Source organism: Bos javanicus, chromosome 14, assembly GCF_032452875.1.
Source record: "Bos javanicus breed banteng chromosome 14, ARS-OSU_banteng_1.0, whole genome shotgun sequence".
NCBI lineage: Eukaryota > Metazoa > Chordata > Mammalia > Artiodactyla > Bovidae > Bos > Bos javanicus.
The window spans coordinates 23814100-23833850 of record NC_083881.1 but is presented as its reverse complement, the minus strand read 5'-3'; the positions used below and the strand labels follow the sequence as shown (position 1 = coordinate 23833850).

Genomic DNA, 19751 nt, shown 5'->3' with positions numbered 1-19751 from the left:
CATCAAGTCGGTGATGCCATCCAGCCATCTCATCCTCTGTCGTCCCCTTCTCCTCCTGCCCCCAATCCCTCCCAGAATCAGGGTCTTTTCCAATGAGTCAACTCTTCACATGAGGTGACCAAAGTATTGGAGTTTCAGCTTCAACATCAGTCCTTCCAATGAACACCCAGGACTGATCTCCTTTAGGATGGACTGGTTGGATCTCCTTGCAGTCCAAGGGACTCTCAAGAGTCTTCTCCAACACCACAGTTCAAAAGCATCAATTCTTTGGCGCTCAGCTTTCTTCACAGTCCAACTCTCACATCCATACATGACCACTGAGAAAACCATAGCCTTGACTAGACAGACCTTTGTTGGCAAAGCAATGTCTCTGCTTTTGAATATGCTATCTAGGTTAGTTATAACTTTCCTTCCAAGGAGTAAGCGTCTTTTAATTTCATGGCTGTAATCACCATCTGCAGTGATTTTGGAGCCCCCCAAAATAAAGTCTGATACTGTTTCCACTGTTTCCCCATCTATTTCCCATGAAGGGTATCTGGGGTTTAACAAGCGACAAACACTAATACCTTAGCTCCTGAGGGTCCTCTCCTCCACTACATAGAAAGCTGACCTCATAGTACACCCAACACTATGGATGTAGGAATAAGGTCGAAAAATGGTCATCTTGACAAGACGCCGTTTGAACCCTAATTCAAACCATGCTTGAAGACATCAGATCCACCTCTCTATTTCCAGTTATCTGAATCAGAAAAAAATTCTTTTTTTCTTAAAAAATTTTCAGGCAAAAATAGAGACACAGACACAAAGAACAGATATGTGGGCAGAGTTGGGGGGAGGGAAGAGGGGAACAAATTGGGAGAGTAGCATTATTGTGTTCTGAAATTATCCTGAAACCTGGTTTTATAACCATGCATAATTTAACACTTATTAAATTATAATAAAATGTCTTCTAATTATTATTTAGACATTCACATCAGGAAAATAATCTTTTTCTTGAAAGATTAATGAATATAATTTGATAAACACAGTGTTCCACAGACTTATTTAGAAAACATTTATAGTAATATATTAAATCAAGGTTTCCTGAAGCAACTGATACACACCTACCTGACATTTATTAATTTAATAATGCACTGGGACAGTTTATATAAAGTTTATGTACAAATGATAATCAAATGTTTAAAATTCACTCCATGTAGACATATAGTTTACACAGATTGTTCAAAACCTGAAGTTCACTTTTGAAATCAATCACAACTTTCATTCCATTTAATAATTGCACAGTATCCAGTGTTTTATTTTTAAATGTCTGTAATTCAGTTTGAATTAAATAAGATTCAATATTTAGGTACACATGTTCTATTTAAAAACCATCAGGAAACTAAGTATAAAAACTAACATACTTAGATTATTGAGGTTTTCATAAATAAGTATGCTAAACATATATAGCATCATACATTATTATAGATATGAGAGCTATATCTGCTCAAGGCATTGAATGAACAGAGTATCCATCCATGATCTTTAGTCTACCTTGGACTTTCGGATCCTCAGGAGATAATGTCCTGTACTTGAAGCAACAAAATTTCAATTAGCTAGTAGGCTCAGGTTTTTCCAGTTAAGTGAATAGTCTGTTTTAACTCAGTTTAACAAGAAAACATTTATGTTTCAAATGTAGTCTCAAAATACTTTTACAATGTGTAAATTGATCTTGACTCTTGCACCTAATAGTAGCGCCTTGTTACCTTATGGAGTAACTAACATGGTGATACATAGCTACAGATATACATATATGTAGACAGAGAGGGAGGTGGAAGTGGGGATGGAGGTAGAGGTGGAGGTGAAGATGGAGACAGAACTGGAGAGTTCGCCTGAGTCCTAGTCTGATGATCGGCACATTGTCTTTGTCCTCCATCCCTTGCTACTGTTCATCTTTGCCTCCCATTTAATCTGACATAGAAGAAAGAAAAGGACTCAGCCATACAAAGAGTCTAGGAAGGGATTCTATGGAAAGGAAAAAACATATGCAGAGCATCCAGGGTGAGAAAGGCCTTTTCTTTGAGAAGGTGATCGCAGGCCAGTGTAACCAAGGGATGAAGGATGTGATAGACAATGGACAGGTAAGAGCCAAGCATTGTAGTCCAGGAAAATGTTTTGATTTTTTCCAAGAGCAATAGAAATCTATTAAAAGATTTTAGGAGGAGGAGCAGCATGACCTAATTCATTTTGTTAAAGTGGTTCTGTGTGATGGTGGTTTGGGGGGAGCGAGAGGGAAGCAGAAAGAGTAAAGAGTAGCGTCCAGGTGAATAGCCACCAACCTGAAGGAGGAGGCCGCCGTGCCACCACAAGAAGTGGACAGCATGACATATTTGCTGCTACTTGGCTGCGATGAAGGAACAGTAAGAAGGAAAGGCTGACTTGGAGATTTCTGGCTGGAAAAACCTGATAGATGGTGTTGTTTGCTGATATGCAGCAGCCAGCCTGAGAGGCACAGACAGGGTGATGGAGAACTAAAATTACATTTAGTCTAATCCTCCTGTGAGGCACTGAAGTATTATCATCTGTCTCTTGAGCACCTGGTCATGCATACATGCATGTTCAGCTGTGTCTGACTCTTTGCAACCCTGTGGACTATAGCCTGCCTGTCTCCTCTGTTCATGGGATTTCCCAGGCAAGAATACCGGAGTGGACTGTTTCCTTCTTCAGGAGATCTTCCCAACCCAGGAATCGAACTCAGGTCTCCTGCACTGCAGGTGGATTCTTTACCACTGAGCCACCTGCGAAGCCCTAAAGTATTATATTAAATGTCAAATAGTCAATTGGACATGAGTATCTAAAACTGTTGTATTGGGAAAGATATTAATGAAATTTAAAAACCTGTTTTAGTCTTAGAATATATATATGTGTGTGTGTGTGTTCATGTACTTTACTTACAGTTAAGTGATGTGTTAGCTTTCTTTTAAAGAAATTTGAGTCCTTTGATAAATTGTCATGTGTATTTTATATAAAAAATAAAGGGTTCAAAGTCAAAAACCTTAATATAAGATTTCAAATTAATTTTTTGAAGTAAAATCCTTCATTTAATTTTAGCCACATAGAGGAATCACTAACATAATCTAAGGTAATAGGAGCTTTTTAGATGGAGATTAAAAAAAAAGTATAGTTCATTGTAATTAACCAGCTAGAATAGGTTAGGATTTTAATTGTAGTCTTCATCATTTTGTCTGTTAAATATCATTCCTGATATCTTGGAATAACTCAGGGAAGAAATGAGACAACGTTCTTTGGTACTGTTATAAATAATATTGTTTTGCAAGAAGCATTCATTCTTGACAGCTGCTAATTTTTCAGGAAGATTCTTGACTTCAAAAAAATCTACACAGTATGTACTTTTGTTTTTGGGAGAATTAAATATGACAATAAACATAAAAATTTTTGATGACTGGAATTTTTATTTGAACAATTAAATGAAAAATTCATTCTGAAAATTGGTAAGTCAGGAACCAAAGACAGAATTAGACGCAATCATTTTTGTTCAGTGACAACTTGAAGATCGTCAATGTTCTTTGATTTCTTGACAGTTTAATTTTATGCTAACGTCAAATTATCAGAAAGTACAATGGTGAAAAAGTGTTCTACTGTGCTTGAAGAAGGTGGGGACAATGCATAAAAATTTTCAATCTCATTCAAATAAGCATGGAGGTAAACATTACAGAAAAACAGAAGTTAATTATTTTTCTCTTGAAAAATAATGCTATAAGAATAATTAGCTTTGATAATAAAACTCACACCTTTTCTAAAAGAAAAGCATGTATTGCATAAAAATAAAGCAGTTGCACAAAACAGTTACACAAAACAGACAGATAGTAGAATACAAATTACATATTTATTATGTAATATGTGTATGTGTGTATGCTCAGTCATATCTGACTCTTTGTAACCCTATGAACTGTAGCCCACCAGGCTCCTCTGTCCATGGGATTCTTCAGGCAAGAATACTGGAGTGAGTTGCCATTTCTTTCTCCAGGGGATCTTCTCAACCCAGGGTTCGACACACATCTCTTGCACTTCCTGCACTGGCAGGCCGATTCTTTACCACTGTGTCACCCAGGAAGCCGCAAATATATACATATGTGTGTATATATACATACGTATTTACACATAATTTGTTTTATATATGTCTATTCATTCAAGAAATGTATTTAAGAAAGGTATTGAGGGTTCCTATGTGCCAGGGCACATGTAGACAATGTATATAGTGATTTACTTATTTATCTTTCATATTTTAATTTAATAACTATTTTTTTAAATGGTACAGATTGGTTCCAAATAGGAAAAGGAGTACCTCAGGGCTGTATATTTTCACCCTGCTTATTTAACTTCTATGCAGAGTATATCATGAGAAACGCTGGGCTGGAAGAAGCACAAGCTGGAATCCAGATTGCCGGGAGAAATATCAATAACCTCAGATATGCAAATGACACCATTCTTATGGTAGAAAGTGAAGAGGAACTAGAAAGCCTCTTGATTAAAGTAAAAGAGGAGAGTGAAAAAGTTGGCTTAAAGCTCAACATTCAGAAAACTAAGATCATGGCGTCTGGTCCCATCACTTCATGGCAAATAGATGGGGAAACAGTGAAAACAGTGTCAGACTTTATTTTTGGGGACTCCAAAATCACTGCAGATGGTGATTGCAGCCATGAAATTAAAAGACGCTTACTCCTTGGAAGGAAAGTTATGACCAGTCTAGATAGCATATTGAAAAGCAGAGACATTACTTTGCCAACAAAGGTTCGTCTAGTCAAGGCTATGGTTTTTCCTGTGGTCATGTATGGATGCGAGAGTTGGACTGTGAAGAAAGCTGAGCGCCGAAGAATTGATGCTTTTGAACTGTGGTGTTGGAGAAGACTCTTGAGAGTCCCTTGGACTGCAAGGAGATTCAACCAGTCCATTCTAAAGGAGATCAGTCCTGGGTGTTCTTTGCAAGGACTGATGTTGAAGCTGAAACTCCAATACTTTGGCCACCTCATGCGAAGAGTTGACTCATTGGAAAAGACCCTGATGCTGGGAGGGATTGGGGGCAGGAGGAGAAGAGGACAACAGGGGATGAGATGGCTGGATGGCATCACCGACTCAATGGACATGATTTTGGATAAACTCCGGGAGTTAGTGATGGACAGGGAGGCCTGGCGTGCTGTGATTCATGGGACCTCAAAGAGTCAGACACGACTGAGCGACTGAACTGAACTGAACGGAGTTATCTATTTTATGCACTGCTGCTGCTGCTGCTAAGTCACTTCAGTCATGTCCAACTCTGTGCGACCCCATAGACGGCAGCCCACCAGGCTCCCTCGTCCCTGGGATTCTCCAGGCAAGGACACTGGACAGTAGTGTATAAATGTCAATCCCAACCTCCCAATTCATCCCACTCCTCTTTCCCCCTTGGTATTCATACATTTCTTCTCTACATCTGTGTCTCTATTCCTGTTTTGCAAATAAGTTCATCTGTACCATTTTTCTAGATTCTACATATATGCGTTAATACTCAATATTTATCTCTGACTTACTTCACTCTGTATGAATTTTTTTTAAAAAGAAAGAAAAACCCAATCCCTGCCCTCAAGGAGATTAAACTCAAGTGGGTGAAGGCAGCCACAGAACAAGCAAGCATCATTCAATGTGCTAAGGGAGTGAGTAGAGAAGAGGGAAGGGGCCAGGAATGGCAGAGCTGGCTTGTTTCAGTACCAAGACTGATCTGTAAACAGCTCTAGGATGGAAACCTAGAGCAAGTCTGATCTATGTCTTGGAATCACATCAGGTGGTCTCCTCTGGCCAGTCTTCCCCTGTAAGTCACCCCTCTGCAATGCCTTTCATCCAACTACACTGGCCTTGGGCGAGACCGGGGAGGAGGCTTGGTACCCACACTGATTGTTACAATCTCTTCGCCCTTTATCACTCTTCTCTTCTCTATCATTAGATAGAAGATGGAGTTTAGTCATTTCTGCTTCACTGCAAATGAGAGACTTGGGCACTTAACCAGTGCTTTATCTCTGTCTCTGACTGTATTTTTACAAATCACCTCCCTCTCTCTGCAGAGAATGGGCAGATTTTCCCAGGCTATGCACACCCACTTGTTAGACCTTCTCTGCCACATGAAAACTATCCTCCCACAGGCCTGCTGAAACTGACAATAAACACACACACACACACACACACACACCAGATTCTGACCTTACCAGATGCACACATAAGAAATATGGAAGAAAAACAAATTCTACAGGATGAAAAGCTTCAACTAAATGTGACAGTTTGGAGCCCACCTCAGACTGAGATGAACAGAGAGACAATGCAGTATGCTCAGTACATTATTTTTTCCTCTGGGGCACAGGACAGCTATGTCTACAAGGTACCAAATTTCAGTTGCACATGGGGACTTCCCTGATGGTCCAGTGGTTAAGAATCTGCACTTCTGCAGAGGGGCACAGTTTCCATCCCTGGTCAGGGAACTAAGATTCCTACATGCCATGGCACGGCCAGAAAAATAAAGCTTACCAGGTACACAATGAATCCAAAATGGTAACAATGAGCAGAGTTCTTTTAGAAATCTATAGGATTTTAGTATGCATGTGTGAATGGGTCCTTTTTTACTAATCCTTTTCTTAAAAAATCAACTTTGCATGCATGTGTGCTAAGTCACTTCAGTTCAGTTCAGTTCAGTCGCTCAGTGGTGTCTGACTCTTTGCAACCCCATGAACCACAGCACGCCAGGCCTCCCTGTCCATCACCAACTCCTGGACTCCAACTCATGTCCATTGAGTTGGTGATGCCATCCAACCATCTCATCCTCTGTCGTCCCCTTCTCCTCCTGCCCCCAATCCCTCCCAGCATCAGGATCTTTTCAAATGAGTCAGCTCTTCGCATCAGGTAGCCAAAGTATTGGAGTTTCAGCTTCAACATCAGTCCTTGCAATGAACACCCAGGACTGATCTCTTTTAGGATGGACTGGTTGGATCTTCTTGCTGTCCAAGGGACTCTCAAGAGTCTTCTCCAACACCACAGTTCAAAAGCATCAGTTCTTCCATGTTCAGCTTTCTTTATAGTCCAACTCTCACATCCATACATGACTACTGGAAAAACCATAGCCTTGATGAGACGGACCTTTGTTGACAAAGTAATGTCTCTGCTTTTTAATATGCTATCTAGGTTGGTCATAACTTTCCTTCCAAAGAGTAAGTGTCTTTTAATTTCATGGCTGCAATCACCATCTGCAGTGATTTTGGAGTCCCCCCAAAATAAAGTCTGTCACTGTTTCCACTGTTTCCCCATCTATTTGCCATGAAGTGATGGGACCAGACGCCATGATCTTAGTTTTCTGAATGTTGAGCTTTAAACCAACTTTTTCACACTACTCTTTCACTTTCAGTCAAGTCAAACTCTTTGTTACCCCATGGACTGCAGCCCACCAGGCTCCTCTGTCCATGGATTCTCCAGGCAAGAACCCTGGAGTGGGTCACCATGCCCTCTTCCAGGGGATCTTCCCAACCTAGGGGTTGAATCTACGTCTCTTATGTCTCCTGCATTGGCAGGCATGTTCTTTACCACTAGCATCACCTGGGAAGCCCCAAATCAACTTTACTGAGGTATAATTTATATACAGTAAAAACATGAATTTTGAAAATGAGTGGATCCTGAAACCAGTGACAAAATCAGACACAGAACATTCTCATCACCCCAAACCTTACATCTGTGTCTTTATTTCTGTTTTGAAAATGAGATCATCTAGATTCTACATATATCAGGCCAATGGACTTTGATATTGGATCATCTGAACTTGTCACTTGTTGATAAATGTCAATAGGTTAAGTAATATATTTAGCTGTAGAATTGCAAATCCTGAGACAGGGACCCACTGTTATGCCCGATCTTCTATCCTTCATGCCTAAATGAATTTCATGTTCCTGATTCTAAGGAGCACACCACATACAGATGCAAATCTGCACAAAGGAGTGTGTCTGGCCATACCACCTTCTCTTGGGCGTATAGACACTTTGTGGACCCATTGCTAACCAGTTGCCTCCACCCCATATAACTCAGACCACAGTGAAGAAACATTTATGGAGCTTTTAGCACAACCAGTTAAAAACAAACTGGCATATTATTGATTGTGGACTTGGCAGGTCTTCTGCGGTGAGCAGCATGCTTCATGATGCTTGTACTTCTCACTAACCTTCTTCTGTGGTGATGGGAATAAAACACCAGCTGGAGTTAGAGGGAACAGGTCTGAACAAGTTTATTACCCAGATGCTGAGAAACAGGATGCAGAGTCATCAGACAGTGTCAAGTCTTTTTATTAAATCATCTTAGATGTATTTCTTTTGTACCACAGGGATGGTTTCAATGGGCTATACTTTAAAAAACTGCATTAGGACTTCCCTAATGGTCTAGTGGTTAAGAATCCACCTGCCAAAGCTGGGGTCACAGGTTTGATCCCTGATCTGGGAAGATCCCACATGCCGTAAGGCAACTAAGCCTGTGCCACAACAGCTGAAGCGGGCATTCCCTAGAACCTGTGCTCCCCAATAAGAGAAGTCACAGCAATGAGAAACCTGTGCACCACAGCTGGAGAGCAGCCCCTGCTCGCCACAACTAGAGAAAGCCCATGCTCAGCATGAAGACCCAGCTCAGCCAAAACTAAATTTTCTAAAAGAGAACTGCATTGACTGATGCTGCTGTTATATAATGCATATTAAATAAACTATATAGACTGCTTCAAATTAGGGGGCATTAAGTTACCAAAAAAAAATCTTCATCTTCTTGTTCAGTCTCTCAGTCATATCTGGCCCTCTGACCCCTTGGACTGCAGCATTCCAGGCTTCCCTGTCCTTCAGCATTTCTCAGAGCCTGCTCAAACTCCTGTTCATTGAGTCAGTGATGCCATGCAAGCATCTCGTCCTCTGTCATCCCCTTCTCCTCCTACCCTCAATCTTTATCGACATCAGGGAAAGATTTTTTCTAGAAAAGATTTTTTCTTTTCTGATGAGTCAGCTCTTTGCATCAGGTGGCCAGAGTATAGAAGCTTCAGCTTCAGCATCAGTTCTTCCAGTGAAAAATAATCTCAGTGTTGTTATTTAATTGTATAATCATATTGCTGCTAGTTATCTCTTTAAAGGTCATGAGTATGGGGTGATGTATATACAAGTTGTTGGAAGAGGGTGTTTGTTATGACCAGTGCATTTTCTTGGCAAAACTCTATTAGTCTTTGCCTTGCTTCATTCCGTATTTCAAGGCCAAATTTGCCTGTTACTCCAGGTGTTTCTTGACTTCCTACTTTTGCATTCCAGTCCCCTATAATGAAAAGGACATCTTTTTTGGGTATTAGTTCTAAAAGGTCTTGTAGGTCTTCATAGAATTGTTCAACTTCAGCTTCTTCAGCGTTACTGGTTGGGGCATAGACTTGGATTACTGTGATATTGAATGGTTTGCCTTGGAAACGAACAGAGATCATTCTGTCGTTTTTGAGATTGCATCCAAGTACTGCATTTTGGACTCTTTTGTTGACCATGATGGCCACTCCATTTCTTCTGAGGGATTCCTGCCCGCAGTAGTAGATATAATGGGCATCTGAGTTAAATTCACCCATTCCAGTCCATTTCAGTTCGCTGATTCCTAGACTGTCGACATTCACTCTTGCCATCCCTTGTTTGACCACTTCCAATGTGCCTTGATTCATGGACCTGAAATTCCAGGTTCCTTTGCAATATTGCTTTTTACAGCATCGGACCTTGCTTCTATCACCAGTCACATCCACAGCTGGGTATTGTTTTTGCTTTGGCTCCATCCCTTCATTCTTTCTGGAGTTATTTCTCCATTGATCTCCAGTAGCATATTGGGCACCTACTGACCTGGGGAGTTTCTCTTTCAGTATCCTATCATTTTGCCTTTTCATACTGTTCATGGGGTTCTCAAGGCAAGAATACTGAAGTGGTTTGCCATTCCCTTCTCCAGTGGACCACATTCTGTCAGGTCTCTCCACCATGACCCACCCGTCTTGGGTTGCCCCACGGGCATGGCTTAGTTTCATTGAGTTAGACAAGGCTGTGGTCCAATTATGATTAGATTGACTAGTTTTCTGTGAGTATGGTTTCAGTGTGTTTGCCCTCTGATGCCCTCTTGCAACACCTACCATCTTACTTGGGTTTCTCTTACCTTGGGCGTGGGGTATCTCTTCACGGCTGCTCCAGCAAATCGCAGCCATTGCTCCTTACCTTGGACGAAGGGTATCTCCTCACTGCCACCCTTCCTGACCTTCAATGTGAGATAGCTCCTCTAGGCCCTCCTGCGCCCGCACAGCCACGGCTCGGGGTAACTCCTCTCATCACCGCCCCTGGCCTCAGGCATGGGTTGCTCCTCCCGGCAGCCACCCCTGGCTTCGGGCATGGGGGCGTGGGGTAGCTCCTCCCGGCCCCCACCCCTGACCTCGGATGCAGGGTAGCTCCTCTCGGCCATTCCTGCCCCGTCACAGTCTGGTACTCTCAGCCGCTGCCCCTGACCTCGGATGTGGGGTAACTCCTCTTGGCCGCCATTTTGCTTTTTTGCATTTCTTTTCTATGGGAATGGTCTTGATCCCTGTCTCCTGTACAATGTCACGAACCTCATTCCATAGTTCATCAGGCACTCTAGCTATCAGATCTAGGCCCTTAAATCTATTTCTCACTTCCACTGTATAATCATAAGGGATTTGATTTAGGTCATACCTGAATGGTCTAGTGGTTTTCCCTACTTTCTTCAATTTAAGGCTGAATTTGACAATAAGGAGTTCATGGTCTGAGCCACAGTCAGCTCCTGGTCTTGTTTTTGCTGACTGTATAGAGCTTCTCCATCTTTGGCTGCAAAGAATATAATCAATCTGATTTCGGTGTTGACCATCTAGTGATGTCCATCATTCCCAGAGAAAAGAAATGCAAAAAAGCAAAATGGCTGTCTGGGGAGGCCTTACAAATAGCTGTGAAAAGAAGAGAAGTGAAAAGCAAAGGAGAAAAGGTAAGATACAAAACATCTGAATGCAGAGTTCCAAAGAATAGCAAGAAGAGATAAGAAAGCCTTCTTCAGCCATCAATGCAAAGAAATAGAGGAAAACAACAGAATGGGAAAGACTAGGGATCTCTTCAAGAAAATCAGAGATACCAAAGGAAGATTTCATGCAAAGATGAGCTTGATAAAGGACAGAAATGGTATGGACGTAACAGAAGCAGAAGATATTAAGAAGAGATGGCAAGAATACATAGAAGAACTGTACAAAAAAGATCTTCACGACCCAGATAATCACGATGGTGTGATCACTGACTTAGAGCCAGACATCCTGGAATGTGAAGTCAAGTGGGCCTTAGAAAGCATCACTACGAACAAAGCTAGTGGAGGTGATGGAATTCCAGCTGAGCTATTCCAAATCCTGAAAGATGATGCTGTGAAAGTGCTGCACTCAATATGCCAGCAAATTTGGAAAACTCAGCAGTGGCCACAGGACTGGAAAAGGTCAGTTTTCATTCCAATCCCAAAGAAAGGCAATTCCAAAAAATGCTCAAACTACCACACAATTGCACTCATCTCACACGCTAGTAAAATAATGCTCAAAATTCTCCAAGCCAGGCTTCAGCAATATGTGAACCATGAACTTCCTGATGTTCAAGCTGGTTTTAGAAAAGGCAGAGGAACCAGAGATCAAATTGTCAACATCTGCTGGATCATGGAAAAAGCAAGAGAGTTCCAGAAAAACTTCTATTTCTGCTTTATTGACTATGCCAAAGCCTTTGACTGTGTGGATCACAATAAACTGTGGGAAATTCTGAAAGAGATGGGAATACCAGACCACCTGATCTGCCTCTTGAGAAATCTGTACGCAGGTCAGGAAGCAACAGTTAGAACTGGACATGGAACAACAGACTGGTTCAAAATAGGAAAAGGAGTTCATCAAGGCTGTATATTGTCACCCTGCTTATTTAACTTATAAGCAGAGTACATAATGAGAAACGCTGGACTGGAAGAAACACAAACTGGAATCAAGATTGCCGGGAGAAATATCAATAACCTCAGATATGCAGATGACACCACCCTTATGGCAGAAAGTGAAGAGGAACTCAAAAGCCTCTTGATGAAAGTGAAAGTGGAGAGTGAAAAAGTTGGCTTAAAGCTCAACATTCAGAAAACAAAGATCATGGCATCCGGTCCCACCACTTAATGGGAAATAGATGGGGAAACAGTGGAAACAGTGTCAGACTTTATTTTTCTGGGCTCCAAAATCACTGCAGATGGTGACTGCAGCCATGAAATTAAAAGACGCTTACTCCTTGGAAGGAAAGTTATGACCAACCTAGGTAGCATATTCAAAAGCAGAGACATTACTTTGCCAACAAAGGTTCGTCTAGTCAAGGCTATGGTTTTTCCTGTGGTCATGTATGGATGTGAGAGTTGGACTGTGAAGAAGGCTGAGCGCTGAAGAATTGATGCTTTTGAACTGTGGTGTTGGAGAAGACTCTTGAGAGTCCCTTGGACTGCAAGGAGATCCAACCAGTCCATTCTGAAGGAGATCAGCCCTGGGATTTCTTTGGAAGGAATGATGCTAAAGCTGAAACTCCAGTACTTTGGCCACCTCATGTGAAGAGTTGACTCATTGGAAAAGACTCTGATGCTGGGAGGGATTGGGGGCAGGAGGAGAAGGGGACGACAGAGGATGAGATGGCTGGATGGCATCACTGACTTGATGGACGTGAGTCAGAGTGAACTCCAGGAGTTGGTGATGGACAGGGAGGCCTGGTGTGCTGCGATTCATGGGGTCGCAAAGAGTTGGACACGACTGAGCGACTGATCTGATCTGATATACAAGTTGTCAGTTTGAAAAAGTATAAGTTCTGAGCATCTAATGTACAGCATAGGGACTATGATTAATAATAGGGTACTGAATACTTGAAAGTTGCTGAGAGGAAGACTTAAATATTTTCATCAACAACAACAAAAAAAGAGTTGACTACATGAGGTGATGGATGTGTTAATTATTTTGATCTCGGTAATTATTGCACAGTGTATGTGTACATCAGATCATTATGTTACTGAATATATTCTCCAAAGGAAAAGTAACAATTGGAGGTCACTATGTGAATAAAAAAAAGGACATGAGCATATGCAATATATTACCCTCATAAATTGCTCTATATGTCTTTATGCAGATGAGTCAAGTTCAAGTGGTCCCGATACACCTGCTATGGATGTGTCTTCAGAGCCAAGAGTGTCCTCAATTCTACCACCTCCATTCCATAGAAACTCCATCTGGCAAGGAGATTTTGAATCTCTCCATTCTTAGCTTTTTACTATCTATCACAGCTTACTTCTCAGAGTAATTAAACCTTGAACTCCATGATGCAGAGTTACATGATTCACTTTCCTCTCTCTGCAACTTCTTCATTTCATCTTGTGTTAAGTGCTCCCTGGCTCATCTCTCATTCCCCACCCAGGGGTCCAGGACTCACTTTACTCAGACACTTCTTTTGAGAATAGACGCTATCTACCTCCATAGGTCAACTACCATTGGCTCTCAAATAACACACTTTGTCATTCTTCCCCTAAATGTTTTTTCCATGGACTCATTTAACATCAGTCAGTTCAGTCTCTCCGTCGTGCCCAGCTCTTTGCGACCCCATGGACTACAGCACTCCAGGTTTCCCTGTCTTCATTATCTTCCGGAGCTTGCTCAAACTCATGTCTATTGAGTCGGTGATGCCATCCAACCATCTCATTCTCTGTCGTCCCCTTCTCCTCCTGCCCTCAGTCTTTCCCAGCAACAGGGTCTTCTCCAATGAGTCAGTTATTCGCATCAGGTGGCAAAAGTATTGGAGTATCAGCTTCAACATCAGTCCTTCCAATGAATATTCAGAATGGATTTCCTTTAGGATTGACTGGTTGAATCTCCTTGCAGTCCAAGGGACTCTCAAGAGTCTTCTCCAACACCACAGTTCAAAAGCATCAATTCTTCAGCGCTCAGCCTTCTTCACAGTCCAACTCTCACATCCATTCATGACTACTGGAAAGACCATAGCTTTGGCCAGACAGACCTTTGTTGGCAAAATAATGTCTCTGCTTTTTAATATTCTGTCTAGGTTTTTCACAGCTTTTCTTCCAAGGAGCAAGTGTCTTTTAACTTCATGGCTGCAGTCACCATCTGCAGTGATTTTGGAGACCAAGGAAATAAAGTCTGTCACTGTTTCGATTGTTTCCCCATCTATTTGTCCAGGGACTGGGTGTGTGATGGGACCAGATGCCATGAGCTTTTAACATACTACTCTGTTATTCGAAGAAAATATCAGCACCATCCAGATGCTTTCCTAAAATTTATTATTACATTTTTATTTTATGTTTTATTTGGCCATGCTCAACCAGGGATTGAACCTGTGCTCTCTGCATTGGAAGCTCAGAGTTGTAACTACTAGACCACTCAGAAAGCCCTCAAATGCTGTTTGGAAGACCTAGTATGAACAGTTTCTAGTTGCCTTCACATTTGAAATATGTACAGTGCATCAAAAGGTTTATATATGTTCTCATGAAATAACATCCAAACTAATAAAAATCTAGTTTTAGACCTGTCCTCTAAAAAGAATCATCTTATCCTTTTTTTTTTAAACTTTACAATATTGTATTGGTTTTGCCATATATCAAAATGAATCCTATCCTGCCATTATGTAGATCTCTTTTCTTCTTGGCCAACTCCTTCTATGCTCCTCAATTCATCCAAACCAAAACCAACTCATAAATCACAAATTATTTTTGCTCTTTAGAGGATTTTAGATCCTAAGTTCTCTGAGTACTTATTTTATATTTTTGTTTAACTTGCATTTATCCACCCCCTTCCCTGGTGGCTCAGAGGGTAAAGCGTCTGCCTGCAATGCAGGATACCCAGGTTCAATCCCTGGGTCAGGAAGATCCTCTGGAGAAAGAAATGGCAACCCACTTCAGTATTCTTACCTGGAGAATCCCGTGGACAGAGTAGCCTGGTAGGCTACAGTCCATGGGGTCTCAAAGAGTCGGACTAAGTGACTTCACTTTCACTTTATCCACCCCCAAAATAATGCCAGCTACAATATAAAGTTATGAGGTTAGAAGTCAAGACAGTGTATATGTTGTGTGGGTTAGTGGCTAGAAAGGGGCTGAGGGGGGCGGGGTTCTGGGACACGGTTATGTTCAGTTTTCGATACGGACACTAATTGGATGTGTATTTTCTATTTGGCTTCTCCTGGTGGCTCAGATGGTAAGGAATCCACTTGCAATTTGGGAAACCCAGGTTCAATCCCTGAGTCAGGAAGATCCCCTGGAGAAGGAAGTGGCAACCCACTCCAATATTCTTGCCTGGGAAATCCCATAAACAGAGGAGTCTGGCAGGCTACAGCCTGTGGGGTTGCAAAGAGTTGGACGTGACTGAGTGACTAAAACTTTCACTTTTCATTTTCTGTTTGTGAAATTTGTCAAGATGTTTGACTATACTGATTAATGTTAAAACAGTTAAAATAGAAAATCAGTCCATTTAAATTATCCCCAAATCTGGGTTTACTCTGCTTCTCCTCTCAGCCTGTTTCTCCGTTCTACTCACAAATGTACCACCACAGTGAGTTTCCCTGTTATTCTACAAATAACAAGCATAGTGAGTTCATTATGAAAGATATAAGGCAATGATAACTTTGGACATCATTGATTTATTCTATCTCTACCATCACAGTTATGTTTCTATCCAGATAGACAATATTAATATTTTTTAGACAAAAGTAATTTATTCTCAAACTCTTCTCATTGATCAACTTGCTGACATACTACCCACGGCACAGGGTCTAACTAGGTGGCGGAAATCATCTGATGGGGCTACGCTTGAATTTGTGCTGTGGATGACAGAGAGCAGAGCCCCAGAGCACCGTGCTAAAGCGTGGTAATGACTCTGTAATTAATACAATTCAAAGAACTCGCATGGGAAGACTCATGTCTTCCTGTCTATCATGATTAATAGACCTCAGCCTCTGGAACCTGTTCATCCTGGTATTTCTTCATATCAGATAGAAATGGAAACATAAGTAAAGATTTAATAAACCTATATGTGTTTACAATGCCTCAATGTATCTACAAACACACACACCACGTGTACACACTTGCACAGTGTCTTCTTTGGGAAAAGACAGTATTTCAAGTACCTGAAGTAATCCATGTGAAGAGCAGAGGAAAATGGATAAAAGAATCAAAATGAGTTAAGTGTTATTAAGTCCTAAATAACTAATTTTGGTATGGCATATTTTCCTTCCACTTCAAATGTATTCAGATTAAGAGGAAATATCCGGGACTTCCCTGGTGGTCCAGTGGCTAAGACTCTGCACTCCTAATGCAGAGGGCCTGGGTTCGATCCTTGGTCAGAGAACTAGATCCCACATGCTGTAACTGAGAGTTCACATACCACAACTAAAGAACCCACATACAACAAAGATCCAGTACAGCTAAATGAATAAACATTAAAAAAAAAAAAAAGGAATATCCAGGCCATGTCTAGCATCACCCAAAGGTAGTTCCACTGGTAAAGAATCTGCCTGCAATGTAGGAGACCCCGTTTAGATCCCTGGGTCTGGAAGATCCCCTGGAGAAGGGATAGGCTACCCACTCCAGTATTCTTGGGCTTCCCTGTTGGCTCAGACTGTGACGAATCTGTCTTCAGTGCAGGAGACCTGGGTTCAATCCCTGGGTTGGGAAGATCCCCTGGAGAAGGGAAAGGCTGCCCACTCCAGTATTCTGGCCTGGATAATTCCATGGACTGTGTAGTTCATGGGGTTGCAAAGAGCCATACACGACTGAACAATTTTTACTTTCAAAGAATTATTCAAAGTAGAATATATAAGCAATAAAAAAGGACCCATCATATTTTTCTCCCACAGTACAGATGGACTCGATTCACCAAAAATTAGCATTCATTGAGTACTTACTGCAGGCCAAGCCCTGTGCTAGACCTACCCAAGTGAAACCAACAGGAGTAAGATGCATTTCATCTGCAGGAGATGTGATTAAGACAAGGGTGTTGAGAGGAGATTGTCCTGACTGTCCAGCTTGGCCCCAAATACATCACATGTATTTTAGAAAACAGACAGATGGAAGAGAAGACAGAGAGAGAAGGCAATCTCTCTCCCTTTTGAAGACAGAAGAGAGAGATGCAGCCATAAGCCGGGCACCCTGCCAGCCACCAGGAGCCAGAAGAGGCAAGAAAGGAACTATTCTCAGAGCCTTCAAGGCACATCCAGTCCTGCTGACACCTTCATTTCCGCTCAAGGAAACTGACTTCAGACTCAGGCTTCCAGAACTGTCAGAGGAGAGATTTCTGCTTTTTAAGTCCACCAGTTGTGTCACTTGTTACAGTGACAGAGAACAATACTCTGGATTAGGTTAAAATGGGAAAAGTAAATGTCTAGTTCCTTAGTTGAAATCCACTTCATTTAAAGTTCCTCCACGTGTGCAACAGCAAAAAATAAATATAACTTTCCATTACTATTGTGAAATGTGAAGCAAAGTTGCAACTAAGGACCATCACTGGTAGAACTGATTTTTCTTTCCTCTTGGATAACTACATATTATTAACATAAAGTAATAATACAAATGTGTATTATTATATGCAACACATTCTAATGTGTTGCATATAAGGAGACAAATTTGAATGAAAACCAGGTTTCTCTGAGGAAGGCTTTATATTGATGTCAATTCATATTTAATATCATTTTATCTGAAAATAATTAGGTATCACACTATTTTTTAAAATAATGCCACAATATTTTGTTAACATGCATCACTCGAAGATGTTTTAAATGCTATAATTGATGGAGAATAAGCAATTAAGATATATCCTCCATTTCCTTAACTAGTAGCTTATTGTTGAAGAGGATTTTGTCAAGCAGTAAAACTCTGTCATTCACTAAATCATTCAATCCAATATATTAATTGAGCTTATACTATAGGACCCTAACCCCAGAACTTTGGAGAACTCTTAGAATATGGTCTTCTGTCTCTTCTTTTTAATCTAAAATGTCTATCTCGGGAGACAGTTTATTTCTGCCAAGTTAATGTGGGTTCCATGACATATTCACTTTTTTTCCCCAGGTCAACTATTAATAATAGTCACAATCATGATAACAGCAGCAGTTTTGATCACAATTTACTCAGCATATATTAAGGACATAAATGCCACCAAGGCAACCAAGAATTTATCAGACATTCTGCTACTTGTAGAGGGTCTGTAACTCTTGGTACTGGCTCATTTTATCTCTGTCAGCTATGAAACTAAAATTAAGATAGCACGTCCACCCTGCTTGGGAGATGGGAGAATCTCTAAGTTGAAATTTCTACCTGACTGGGGTTTTTGATATAACCCTTCTCAATAAAACTTGTCTCTTCTTTCCTCCAAGGCTACTCAAACACCAGACACTATGATTCCATCTTGGGAAGTATGGCCTTCCATCAGGGCTGTGCCTCCTGGATTTTTAGAGGAACAGATCAGGGTTATTACAGACTCATCAGCTGTGTGACCTTTGAAATCCTCCTCTTCTCATCTTCACTTTCCTCATCTTTAAAATGCAAATTATAATGCTTCCTGATTTCCTCTGAGAACTATCAAAGATGAAATGTGATGATAATGTATGTAAAAGATGTTTGAATATAAAAAGCTCTCCAACATAATCTACTGCTGTTTTCTTCCCTTATTAAGCATTCCCACACAAGCATCATCTCTAAGTTTCAATGACTTTAGTTATTATATTCAATTCTCTGTGTTTATTACCTACACTTTGTATATTGGTCTGCATCCTTATGTGCTAAGTTGCTTCAGTTGTGTCCAGTTCTGTGTGACCCTATGGAATGTAGCCCGGCAGGCTTCCCTGTCCATGGGATTCTCCAGGCAAGAATACTGGAGTGAGTTGCCGTGCCCTCCTCCAGGGGATCTTCCCGACCCTAGGATGGAACCCGCATCTCCTGCATTGCAGGCAGAGTCTTTACCACTAGTACCACCTGGGAAGCCTGTGTGTGTGTGTGTGTGTGTGCGCGCGCGCGCGCGCGCGCGCGCATGCGCATATGTGTGTGTATAATAGTCACTCAGTCCTAGTATATTGGTCTATAGATACAGTTCAATGAATAGTCTGTTAACTGTCTTTCTTGTTATTTTCACTTTAAATTTACTAGAATGTCCTCTGCTATCATTATTTTGTCTGTATCATTTAATTCAAAGGATACAGATTTTCCAAGATAACAGCTATCTTGTACCAATACTAGTTCCTGCCAAACAAATTCTGTTGAGATGCATAAGTCCAATATGCATATACTCTAAGTGTAAGGCATGGTCTGTCCCTTTAAGAAACATTAAGCCAAATAAAAAGACAATAATCACTCTTTGAAAAAGAATAATTTTTTAAACACTTATTCCCAGCATTCTAACAGACATCCTATGCCTTGCCATTCCCAAAATGGTGATCCAGCAATTCTACAATGGGTGTTAAGAGGAAGAACCCCAAGTGCTACACACCTGTTGACATTCTACAAAAATTCACATCAGGGTCAGGACCTAGGGCCTTTGTCTCATTTTTTAAAACTAGATTTTATTTTTAGAGATGTTTTAGGTTTACAGCAAAATTAAGTGGAATGTAGAGAGATTTCCCATTTAAACTCTGCCCCCACACATCCACAACTTACACTATTGCCAA

At 41.1% G+C, this 19751-nt stretch overlaps 1 pseudogene; it reads left to right on the top strand.

The window, feature by feature from the left end:
- Window positions 1–19751, top strand: part of LOC133260171 (translation initiation factor eIF-2B subunit alpha-like) — a 194339-nt pseudogene that overhangs the window by 82633 nt on the left and 91955 nt on the right.